This window comes from Lycorma delicatula, chromosome 3, assembly GCF_047948215.1.
Source record: "Lycorma delicatula isolate Av1 chromosome 3, ASM4794821v1, whole genome shotgun sequence".
Lineage (NCBI taxonomy): Eukaryota > Metazoa > Arthropoda > Insecta > Hemiptera > Fulgoridae > Lycorma > Lycorma delicatula.
In genome coordinates this window covers 216,126,763-216,138,825 of record NC_134457.1, presented here as the reverse complement: position 1 = coordinate 216,138,825, position 12,063 = coordinate 216,126,763, and the positions used below count along the sequence as shown (strand labels likewise).

At 29.8% G+C, this 12,063-nt stretch overlaps 1 protein-coding gene across 1 annotated transcript in view; it reads left to right on the top strand.

The window, feature by feature from the left end:
• Positions 1–394: 394 nt before the first annotated feature.
• The window catches only part of LOC142321308 (uncharacterized), a 283,695-nt gene continuing 272,026 nt past the window's right edge, over positions 395–12,063 (top strand). Inside the window, exon 1 of the mRNA XM_075359303.1 lies at positions 395–529. The gene's annotated coding sequence lies outside the window, so the exon portion shown is untranslated. The remainder of the gene's footprint in view (positions 530–12,063) is intronic.

Below are 12,063 nucleotides of genomic sequence, written 5' to 3'. Positions count from 1 at the left end.
TGTAACAGTTCAATATATGTAAAAATAAAATATTCGGAAATTATTAAAAATTCAAAATTTGATAACACTAACAAATCTTACTCAGCTGGCCTGATTACCAACCACACGACAATGCCATTCAACAATCCGCTGAGAAATTTTCTGCACCAGCATCGGATTTAAAGTAAAACGCAAGTTTTTGATACTCTTTACCTGGAATATTTTTCGATTTTATGTGTGAATTATAAACTAATTTTAATTTATCATTGTGAATGGGCTAGAAATCATGTTTTTTCTAATTTATTTTAAATTATGTTGGCAAGAAATTAAGAAAAAAATCGTTTGTTATTCTGCACTCTAGCGGATGTTTGTAGAAATATTTCGGTTTTCCTAATACAGCTGATTCGGAGTGTTCGTTCGTTTGACAGTTCGGTATCTTGCCGGTTCTTTCTCGTATATTATTGTTAAGATTTTATGTATTAGGTGATTGTGGTTGATTTTTGCTTAGAATTAGTGATATATGTGCTGGATAAACAACATTACTTATAAGGTAATACTTTTAAATCCCTCGATTGACATAAATAATAATTTTCTTTTGTTTAGGTCACCAATTAGTGTACGTTAAATAGTATAATTTGATGGAAGTATTCATTTTATGATCCGGTTAATTAGTTATTTAATATAGTTTATCATTTTATATTTTTTGTGATATTGATTTAACTCTTTTAGCGTAAATAAGTGTGTGATAGATTTTTTATTTGCTGTGCATTATTTATGACTAGTTCTATTCTGGTATAATGCAATAACTATTTTGCCTCTGCGTTCTACGATTTCTTTTAATAAATAATTTTAGATTTTCTTTATAAAATATTGTGTAAAATGTTTTGTCAGTATACAAATTAAATATGCAATTTAATTAACTGAGAACCGATGCCTAACGTTAAGTAATAAGCGTAACTACAGTAATATATAAAATAATTTTATTTAGATCTCGTTGATTTATCTCTTGTATTTTTACTTCTTTAAAGTTGTACAGTTTTTGTTTATTTAAAGAAAGGTAATTAAAGTCTTTATCTTTTTTTGTGAAAAAACTGAAAATTACATTTTAAATTTCACTAGAATATGAAATTGTCTTCTTTAAAAAATCTTTAAATGTAAACCATTTTATTTATTTTTTTCGTATAAAGGATATTTCTTTGGTTAAACAAAATGAAGTATGAATTTATTTGTTATTTTATTAATTATGCTTCTCATCTTTCAGTTCTAGACAGAAAATTAAAAGAGTGTTAAGTACGTTTAGGGTATTGAGTAATTATTTTTCTACTTCTTTCTTAGGAATACTAACTTCATATTTGCCTTTTACTGTACCTTATTCATTATTTTGTTTTAAATTTAAAAAAAACTAAATGTAACTGCATGTACAGTTTTTCATTTACACAGCTCTGTAAGTTTAGGCTTTGTTTAATGGTTTGTCAGTGCTTTAATGAGACATCAATCTGGTTTTTTGTGCATGGATATTCAGCTTCATTTGGTTTTAATCCATAAAAAGTAATGTAAATTGTTTATTTTATGACTAAATGAAAACATCCATAATTTTTAAATCACCTGTATTTTTGCTGGTGTGATTGGGGGATGTCAAATTTAGTTCAAAGTAAACTTAATTTTCTGTAATATAAGTTTAAAAATGATTTTGGTTTTAAATTTACTAATCTGAGAAAGTGTTCTCCACCAGATCTTTTGATTAAACTTACATTTTCTTGTGTAATTAGGAATTACTGAGGATGAGCATTACTAGATTGCAACACTTTCTACATTTTATAAACCTTGTTATTGGAAAATTTTTATTTGTAGAATATGTGTATTTAAAAATAATTCATCTGTTTCTGTGCAGAAATCACTTTGTTGTCCAAAATACTTATTCATTTAATGCTAACTGTTCTAATATCAGAACATGTGTTTAAATATTATTACTGGTAATATAATAAGTATAAATAATAAGAGTTTCATATAATGCTGAGTAGAAAATTTCTGAATAAGAAGACTTTTTTAACATCTTTTTAGGTATTTTAGCCTTATAAGTTTCTTCAAAAAAAAATTATTTTAACCATCTGTGACAGTTCATCAATCTTGTGAGAGGTATGAGACTTATTGGGTTTTAATCATTTTGTCTTAAAACTTTTATATATTTTACATAATACATATATTAAATAAAATTTAAAACTGCTTTTTTATTTTTATTTGTTTTTTCCACATATTTTAACAAGGAAGATTAATTAAATAAATTAATTAATAGGAGAAAAAATGCTAGACTCTGTCAAGATTGAACCAAAAACCAGCCAATAATTATTATGAATATTACTGAGCGAAATGAATTTATATTAAAACAGTAACATATTTCTGTCATGCAGAATTACAGTTTTATGACCAAAAATATATTTTTAATTAAGCACCTCATTAAATTTCATTACCTAGAAAAACCTCATCCAGTGACATTTATTGGTATAAAAAACCAATGGTTTTTTCTTCAACCAGTTTTCCTGCTGAGCCTGGGTGTGTGTGTGTATATATATATAGATAGATAGATTAGAACTTAAAATTACCGTGCGCCAACCGATTGCACCACTGGGGCAGGTATATAGATTAGAACTGCAGTCACTGCTACCAGCTTGCCAGGCTTGGTGTAACTGCGCAGATGTAGTGCAATGCAAATGTAGATGTAGTGGTAAACATTTAGCCTTGAACAGACTCGGCTCAACCAGTCCTAAGTCATGTGGTTAATTGAAACCTAATCACCAAAGAACACCGGTATCCATAGTTTAGCATTCAAATTCATATAAAAGCTACTGCCTTTACAAGGACTTGAACCTAAGAACTTTCGACTTCAAAAATGAGCTGATTATATGGTGAGTTTAACTAGTTGACCAACCCAGTGCGATAAAAAAGAACTATTATTCCTAATCATATATTGTATTATATATTCCTAATGATATTGAATGTTATAATAAAATTATTTTAGCTGTACTCCTGGTGCAGATTAAAATATCTAAAAGATTGTCACAACAAGAATATGAGTCAGTTTCTTCTACTAAGCTGCAGTACAAATCCTGTAAAAATTTTCTATATCATTTATTTTAAATTAAAGACCTTTTTTAAGCTTACATGTCTTTAAGAGCAAGCTGTATGGTTATTAAAATAAATTGAACAACAAAATAGTCCTCCAAAATTGTTTACCAAAAAATTACTTAAAATGTAAAACTAGATGGTAATTTTATTTATTATTAAACAGTCATCATTGTCAGTGGATATTGAGAGGAATTAATATGAAAAAATGATAATGAACAATAAAAATAATAATTAACAAATAATACTTATGAAATGCCAAAAATGAGCATTTCTGTCTCTGAATATGCACAAATAAAAAAAAAATGATTCTTGACCAAAATGTAAGTAATATTGTTAAAGCAATTTCAATTGAAAGCATGAACAGTATTTTCAATTTTTTGGTCAACAGTTGTATTTTGTTCTGTAAATACTGATACTGAAAAATTTGTTTTGTAAGTGTTTTTTATTTATTCTTAATTATAATTATTATTTCTCATTGTAATTTTTTTGTTTCAGTTGATCACTGTCTGATAAAGGTGATCATTTATCATCGAAATGGCCATCTGGTTTTAGATTTTAAATAATCTTTTTGCAAATGATTTTAAAAAGTTTTCTTATTACTCAATTTATTTTCTTATAAAATACCTCACCACACTTTTAAGTCGTTTTGAAGGTCTAACTCTTTGAATGCATCAAGATTTTTCAAAGCTCACATTTTTAATACTAAAAAACCATTCTTTATTTTAAACAAAATGAAGTCGGTTGGGATGAACAAGCACAATATGAATTATAAATTAATGTGTAAAAGATTGTCTGTACATTATCACTGTTATGGCGGTGCACATAACACAAGTGGAGAATAAAATGACAGGAAGAGTTGGTGGGAGAGCACAAGTAAACCTCATATTTGTATTTTCAAAAAAGTTATAATTTCTATTTTTATTTATATTCCATATGATATCATTTCAAAAACAGTACTGAAATAATTTGTGGTTTAATATCTAGGAAATTTATTAAAAATAAATTCCTAATGAGAATAATATTATCAATTTCCTTCAGCCGACCAAAACTTTGGATCGACTTCAAGTTATAACTAAAAATAAAATTTCATTGACAACATTAATACTGTTTCGAAGTAGCAGTCTACATTCACATGTTATTGTTCTTGATACTTAAGTATTTTATTTTAGAAAATCTATTTGTGATAGATTTTTGTTTTTTCTATATCCACCTTGAATATGAGGTAAGATCTAAATCCTTTTCAAAACAGCTTTCTGTGAAGAGAGTAGTATGATCCTAAATGTATTCCTGCCACTTATTTCTATGCTGTGGAAATTTTAATTTTCCATTAAATATTTGTCACGATCGTTGTATTCTTTGGTTGTAAACCAGTCTCTAGTTTTAACTTATTGCAAAGGGGATTTAGATTTCTTTTTTTGCTGCTTAAAAAACTACCTATGGATATTTGCATCTAACAGCTGCAGAATTGTTTGTGGAAGTAATGACTGCAGTCACTGCTACCAGCTTGCCAGGCTTGGTGTAACTGCGCAGATGTAGTGCAATGCAAATGTAGATGTAGTGGTAAACATTTAGCCTTGAACAGACTCGGCTCAACCAGTCCTAAGTCATGTGGTTAATTGAAACCTAATCACCAAAGAACACCGGTATCCATAGTTTAGCATTCAAATTCATATAAAAGCTACTGCCTTTACAAGGACTTGAACCCTTGTAAGGGCAGTTTCATTTCTTTATTTTTAACAAAATAAAGAAATGTTTCAGGTTGTAGGGGATGAAATTATTTGACCTGATTTAGAAAATCTATGTCATCAGCATTATTAAGTTTTCTGTATCATGTTTGCTTGGGTTTGGCCTTCAGCTACGTTTTTCATTTCATACTTGGCTTTTATCATTATGTCATTCCTATTGCTCTCTTTTTTTTCTTCCTCGAACCTATGTTAAACTTTATCTCCGCAAAATACATCCTACTGTCAATCATTTTCTCTGTTCATATTTCTTTTGTATAAAAAGTATCAATCTGAAATATTTACTAATTCATTAATTGTGTGTGTTGTCGAATTTCTTTATCGCAATTAAAATTCCTTGTACTCTGAAAAAGGCATTTTGTGCTTTGCACTTGCCTTCTTTTTTAGTCTTCCATCCTCTGAGGAGACAGTCCACACCACAAATTCGTGAATTCTTTAATGACATTATTTTATCTTTGTGTTTTTCATTTATCTCTTTTTTATCATTGGCTTTTTCTTTAAAATTCCATCCTTAAATCTTTAATTTAATCGTTATACATAACTATTCAAAGTGACTTCCACCTATTTATATATATTGCTCCTGATGGCCAAATTATCCACAAACTATATGCAACTTTATAATTTTCTTTCTTTCTTTCTTTCAATGTCTTTTGTAATACATTCATGTGGTGAAACGAACAGATGAAACCATGGTATTAAGAGCTTGACAGTATGAATCTCAAACAAAATGTGCAGAGGCACCGAATCATTACTTGCTGAGGCTCAATTCTATTACTCTTACAGTGTTTTATTAAATTGTCTTGTGTATTGTGATTAATATACTTTAATCAAGTCATATTTGCTAAATGTGTATTAAAATGTGGTATTCTGCAAATATTAATTCACAAATCACTCGAACATGTAAAAGTACTTGGAATTTTGTTTCAAATATTTCTTAAAAAACTTTTACAAACTGTGCATTCAGTTTGTCTCCAGTTGGAATTTAATTTTGAAAGACGCAAAATATGTTATGAACATTTTCTCTAATGCGATTGAGATTTAATAACAGAACCGTACCAAAAAAACTTTTTGAAATTGTAGCGCTTCCTACATATATTATTCATTACCAGTTTATTTTGTTATCAATAGAACTTTTATGAAGAAGTAATCATATTGAAAATTAGGAAAATAAAAAGTAAGAAACTTTTTTTATGACCCTAGTAATGAATTAGAACTGATCATCTGTTTCCTTTTGAAAAAAATACAGTTTAAATCTATTTTAAAATGAAATTTCCTCTATAAAGAATTACGTTCTTATAAATTAGTAGAACCTTCTCATTTGGATAGACAAAATTAAAGCAAAAAAATAAAGTGGTTTTTTTTATGCCAACACCAATATATCTTAAAAAGAATGTGTACAAATGTCCGGTCTTGTAATTTATTAAAGCTTGTGATAATTTTGTGCAAATGCAAAAAAGATGTGTCATGAATTAGAGAAATTCTAAATTATCCTTATCCTATGGAGGTAATATGAAATAATGCCTTAGATAATTTGCTACTTCGCCCAGTTTTAGGTATTAATATTAATTAGCTGAGAAGCCAAGCAATTTTAACTAAGATCTACATGATATGCTGAGATCATAAGATGAATATGATAACATTTTGAAAGATACTGAATGGCATTAATTACAATAAGATTTTTGTAAATTCATCTTCTTAAAGATTGGAAATTCTTCTTAATTTGAAGAAGAGTTAATTTCAGAAGAAATATTATAGAATAGTTGAAGGAAGTGTTTAAATTTTATGAAGTGACTTACAGTACTATTAAGCCGAAATTTACTGCTGCAAATAAATCTGGGCTGTAAATTAATTTCTTATAATGTGGAGGACATGTCCATTTATAAAATTGGAAGAACTAAATTTGAAGAAATTTTCAGAAGAGTAAACTTATTTAAAGTGAGTTACATAAACATAAAGCCTGACTTCTTCAACTTATTCTACTAGGTCAGCAATTTTCTCTCAATATTTATTTTTTATACTATAATGAAGATGAAATATAATTTTGTTATTTTAAGTATAACTGATAGTTTAGTTTCATGTTGACCATTTCTGTAATAAATTAGCTTTTGTAATCTAATTATTATTATTATTTTGTTAATTTTAAACTCTTTTTATTTTATAATTATTATATGATATTTATTTTATAGGTTGAAATTTTAATAAAGCATGGGAGTAGTGAACTGTAGCAATAGTATTCATTTAGATAAAATACAAAACATAAAGGTTCCATGACAAACCTTATAATAATTAAATTATTATAAGTATTTTTTTTTGTAAAAAAAATTATATTTATACTTTACTAATTATTATTGTCTAGCATTGAAGAAATTGTATAAGTAAATAAATACATTTATTCACTTAATAGACTTACAGTTTGACAGATATTAAGAATCTGAAGTATTATACTGTTAATAGATGCAGTAAAAAACTAATGCAGGAAAAAGTTATTTATCTGTATACATGCACATATACTAAAAACACAAGGGTTAAAAATAAAGCAAGAGTTTGCATTAAATTTATAGGAAGCAAATAATTGAAGAAGATTTAGGATCATAAATATTCAAAGTTTGCTCATGTGTAATGTATACTTCTTTTATTAATGTGGAGCATCGTGTTTGCCTCCGACAACGTGCATTTTAGTGGTCTGTGTGCCATCTCTACTATCTTATTTACAAACCATGAGTAAAAGTATGCGTCTCTATCTTACTCCACTCTTTGTTTCAACTAATACTGATATTTTGTACGTAAAAAAATATAGTGTAGGTATTGAATTATATTTTTGCTTACTGTAAATAAAAGGTTGTATTTTATGAATTTACTTATAATAATTACCTAATAATTACGAATTATTAGGTAACTTGATAATGATTTGTTTTGTTTTATTAACTATATGTTTGAAAACAGTGTAATAAAAAATTACAAAGGAAATTCTCAAGACTGTTAGTAGAAAATAAATGTGTTCGACTAGATTTGTATTTTGATTAATAAATAATTGCTAGTAGTAAAAAGAAATTAGCAAAAATCAATATAAATAAATAAATAAAGAACATAATGATGTACAAACAAAAAGTTCGAGGCTAAGTCAATTATTATCCGCAATGTAGTTATAAATTTTATTGTAATACAAATAGGAAACTTACATGTACATAATTTTTCAACATAGTCCCCCTGCATTTCAATGCACTTGGTCCATCGTTGCAGCTTCCTGATGCCCTCAGAAAAGAAGGTTTTTGGTTGAGCTGCAAGCCACGAATGCACCGCTTCTTTCACTATTTTGTCCGAGGTAAATCGACAACCCCTTAATGCCTCTTTAAGTGGACCAAACAAGTGGTAGTCAGAAGGGGCAAGATCAGGACTATACGGAGGATGAGCCAGTACTTCAAAGTTGAGTTTCTGGAGCGTTTCAGCAGTGTGGGCAGCAGTATGTGGATGGGCATTGTCATGTAAACAATACAACACCTTTCGACAGCAGTCCTCAGCGTTTGCTTCGAATTGCAGGCTTCAGCTTGGCAGTAAGCATCTCACTGTAACGCGCACTGTTTATTGTCTTGCCCCTTTCCTCATATTGTTCCAGTACATTAGGCCTTGTGAGTTTCCTACGGATGGTTGGGTCTTGAACTTTTTTTTGCAGGGTGAATTTGGATGTTTCCATTCCATACTCTGCCGTTTACTCTCTGGCTCGTAATGATGATTCATGTTTCGTCACCAGTAATGATTCTGTCTAAGAAGATGTCCCATTCATTACTATAGCGATCCACATGTTTTTGGCAGATGTCCAAGCGCATTTGTGTATGCGACTGTGTGTGTTGTTTTGTTCACAAATGCACAGTCGCATTTGTGTCACATGTGTGTCACACACAGTCGCATACACAAATGCGACTGTGTGTGTTGTTTTGGGACCCGTCTTGCACAGACTTTATGAAACCCAAGTCTGTTGTGGATGATTTCATAGGCAGAACCGTGACTAATTTGCAGACGATGTGCCACTTCATCAATAGTTACTTGTTTGTCTAAGAAAACCATGTCACGTGCACATCCAATGTTTTCCTCATCTTTGGCGGTAAACAGTCGCCCAGCTCCTTCGTCATGCATAATTCTTGTGCGACCAGTTTTGAATTTTTCAATCCATTCGTAGACACTACGTTGCAGCAACACACTGTTCCTGTACTGTACTGAAATTTCGGCCCCTGATACACCTTCCGACCACAAAATAAACAGATCACTGAACGTTGCTCTTCTTTGGTGCAAACAGAAAGCAGAGCAGCCATGGTTAACGGCAGCGCAGCGATAGTGGAACTAAGCTAGCTAGTAGCATCAAACCTACACAGACATAACAACAGTTAAACCATGCATGCATCATCTACGCAACACAACAGTACTACCAAAATAAACAAAAATATAACTAAATTGCGGATAATAATTGACATACCTTCGTAGGTAAATCAGAACAGCATTTGATGTCTTTTGATTGATTTGATATATAATAATTCAATTTTGTTGTGTAAGTTGGATGCACCTGGTATTTGCAGTTTGGCTTTGGAATGGTTTTAATCAATCTTAGTAACTTATGCCTGATCTTTGAGCTCCTTGCAGTTGGTTTGAAGTGGTGTATCCCCAGGGGTTTGTTTGAAATGGTGGTATGTATTAGGGGTGTTCAATTTTTTTTTTCATCTATTATTTACATTTAGGGTTTAAGGGCATATTTATGCTGTTTAATATTAAAACTACTCAAGTTTAAGATGCTTATAGTTTTGAATGATTTGTATAATGATACGATGTTCAATTTTTGATTTTTGGCTGTTGATTTTAAATTTGAAAAAACCACTTTCCTTAATTTTAGTGCATTAAGATCATTTACTTTTAATTGGCCTTTTGCGTATTTGTGAAATAAGTTTTTACTGCAGTCTATTTTTATGAAATATCTTGAAATTTTAATGTGATACAAAGTGTGTCTGTCTTCTTAATAATTAAAAAAGCTTTGGCATATACGATGTCTGTATGATGTGTCTATATACAAGGTCACTAGTTTTTTTAGCAGCGAAAGTGGCAATACTGTGAAGTTACTTGTAAACAACATATGGTTATATGAACAGCTGATTTATATTAGGTATTAATATTTTTAGTTTACTGTTGCCACGTGAGACTTAAACAAACTTTTTGTGTAACGAGTTTTTGTTCTGCGTTACCAAAATGAGTGATAGTAATTATGAGCAATGTTGTGCTATCAAGTTTTGTGTTAAACTCTGTGAAAATGCTACTGAAAATTTTTCAAAATTGAAAAGGGTGAATGGAGATGACACTCTGTCACGAGCCCAAGTTTTTAGGCGGTTTAAATTATTTTCAGATGGCCGGGAATCAGTTGTGGACAATCCATGCTCTGGAAGACCATTAATGTAAAAAATTGATGACAGTGTTGAGCAAATCAGAGAATTGATATGGTACGACTGGCAGTTAACTGTCAGAATGACTGCAAACAATTGAATTTGAACCGTACCACAGTCCATCAAATTTTGACAAACGAATTGGACATGAAAAAGTTTGTGCAACATTTGGCCCAAAAAACCTTACTGTTAAAACAATAGGCTGGAAGTGTGCCATAATCTTCTAGGGCGAATTGAAACTGACTATGATTTTCTAAAAAAAATTATTACTGGTGATGAATCTTGGATATCTGAGTACGACCTAGAAACAAAATGCCAGAGCAAGGAGTGGCACACTTCAAACACATCACGTTCCAAAAAAGCAAAAATGGGGAAATCAAAAGAATGCTAATTTGTTTCTTTGATAGTAATGACATTGTTCATAAGGAGTTTTTCCCTGCAGGACAGACTAAATCAATATGTTTACCAAGAAATTCTTGAAAGACTGTGGAAAAGAGTTGACTCTTTTCCACAGTCTTTCAAGCGTGAGACTAGCCTCAAAGACAACCGGATGCTATATCATGACAATGTGACAATATCTTGTCACATTGCACTTTCAATTAATGAGTTTTGGCAAAGAAAAACATCCCTGTTGTTCCTCAACCACCTTATTTATCTAATTTGAGTCTGTGCGACTTATTCCTGTTCCTGACTTCTCAAGGACACCATTTTGGAACGGTACAAACCAAAAAAATATGTAACCAACCATCTGAAGGATTTCCAACACTGCTATGAGGAGTGGGAAAACCATTTGAAGTATTGCATACCTTCCCAAGGGAACTATTTCAAAGGTGATATAGTCTATGTATAACTGAATCGTAAATAAAAAGTTTTTCTGAACCATCTCATTACTTTATTTACAGACGTCATATAGCCATGTTTATCTTAGCTTTGTGCCACGTGTAAATTCGTATGCTGTGTTGAGTAGTTTGTACTAACTTACAAAATATATTAAAATATAAAAAAAAAGAATTAATGAACAACAGCCCAGCACTTGTGAATTATTACAAAAATATATGTAGCTTTATGTATAAATATAGTAATAATAATAATAAGGAAGTAAAACTATAAGTAGTATTAACATTTTTGCAAACAGTCCTTATCGAATGTAAATTTAAGCTTACTGGCCAGCTAGTTATTTACTATATTGTTAAAAAAATATTAATGTTTTCATCGCACTCACATGTGCACATACACACACACACACACACTTATGTCATATAGACATAAACACACATTTGTAGCAGAATAGTAAGTTTTTTTTAAATCTTGAGGTATTGTGGCCGTGTTTCAACCTTTTATCTGAATGGTGTTGTGCCGGGTTTGAATCCTGACGAGTGTGATTTTGTATCCTACAAAATTTCATGCCGGTGAATAAATCATTTAAAATATTTATTATATAAATTACATTTATTAAATAAATAAAGAAAATCTTTTATATTTTAAAACAGTCTGATGAGATATCTCTCTATATAAGTATTGAATGTGGAAGAAAAAACAAAACATAAAATGAGAAAAATAATTTTATATATATTTTATTTGTCTGAAAACAAATAAATAAATAAAAGACAATAAAGCAGTGAAAAATGTGTATATTAAATCGATAATGTGCATCTGGTAATAATGAAGTGCTGCTACTTTAAAATACAACTTTAGTATTAAGAAATAGTTTAGTTGAAATTTATGTTTGAAGTTGTTTTGGTATCAAATAGACATGGTGAATGAAATAAAATAATTCAACTCAATATCTAATTTTTATA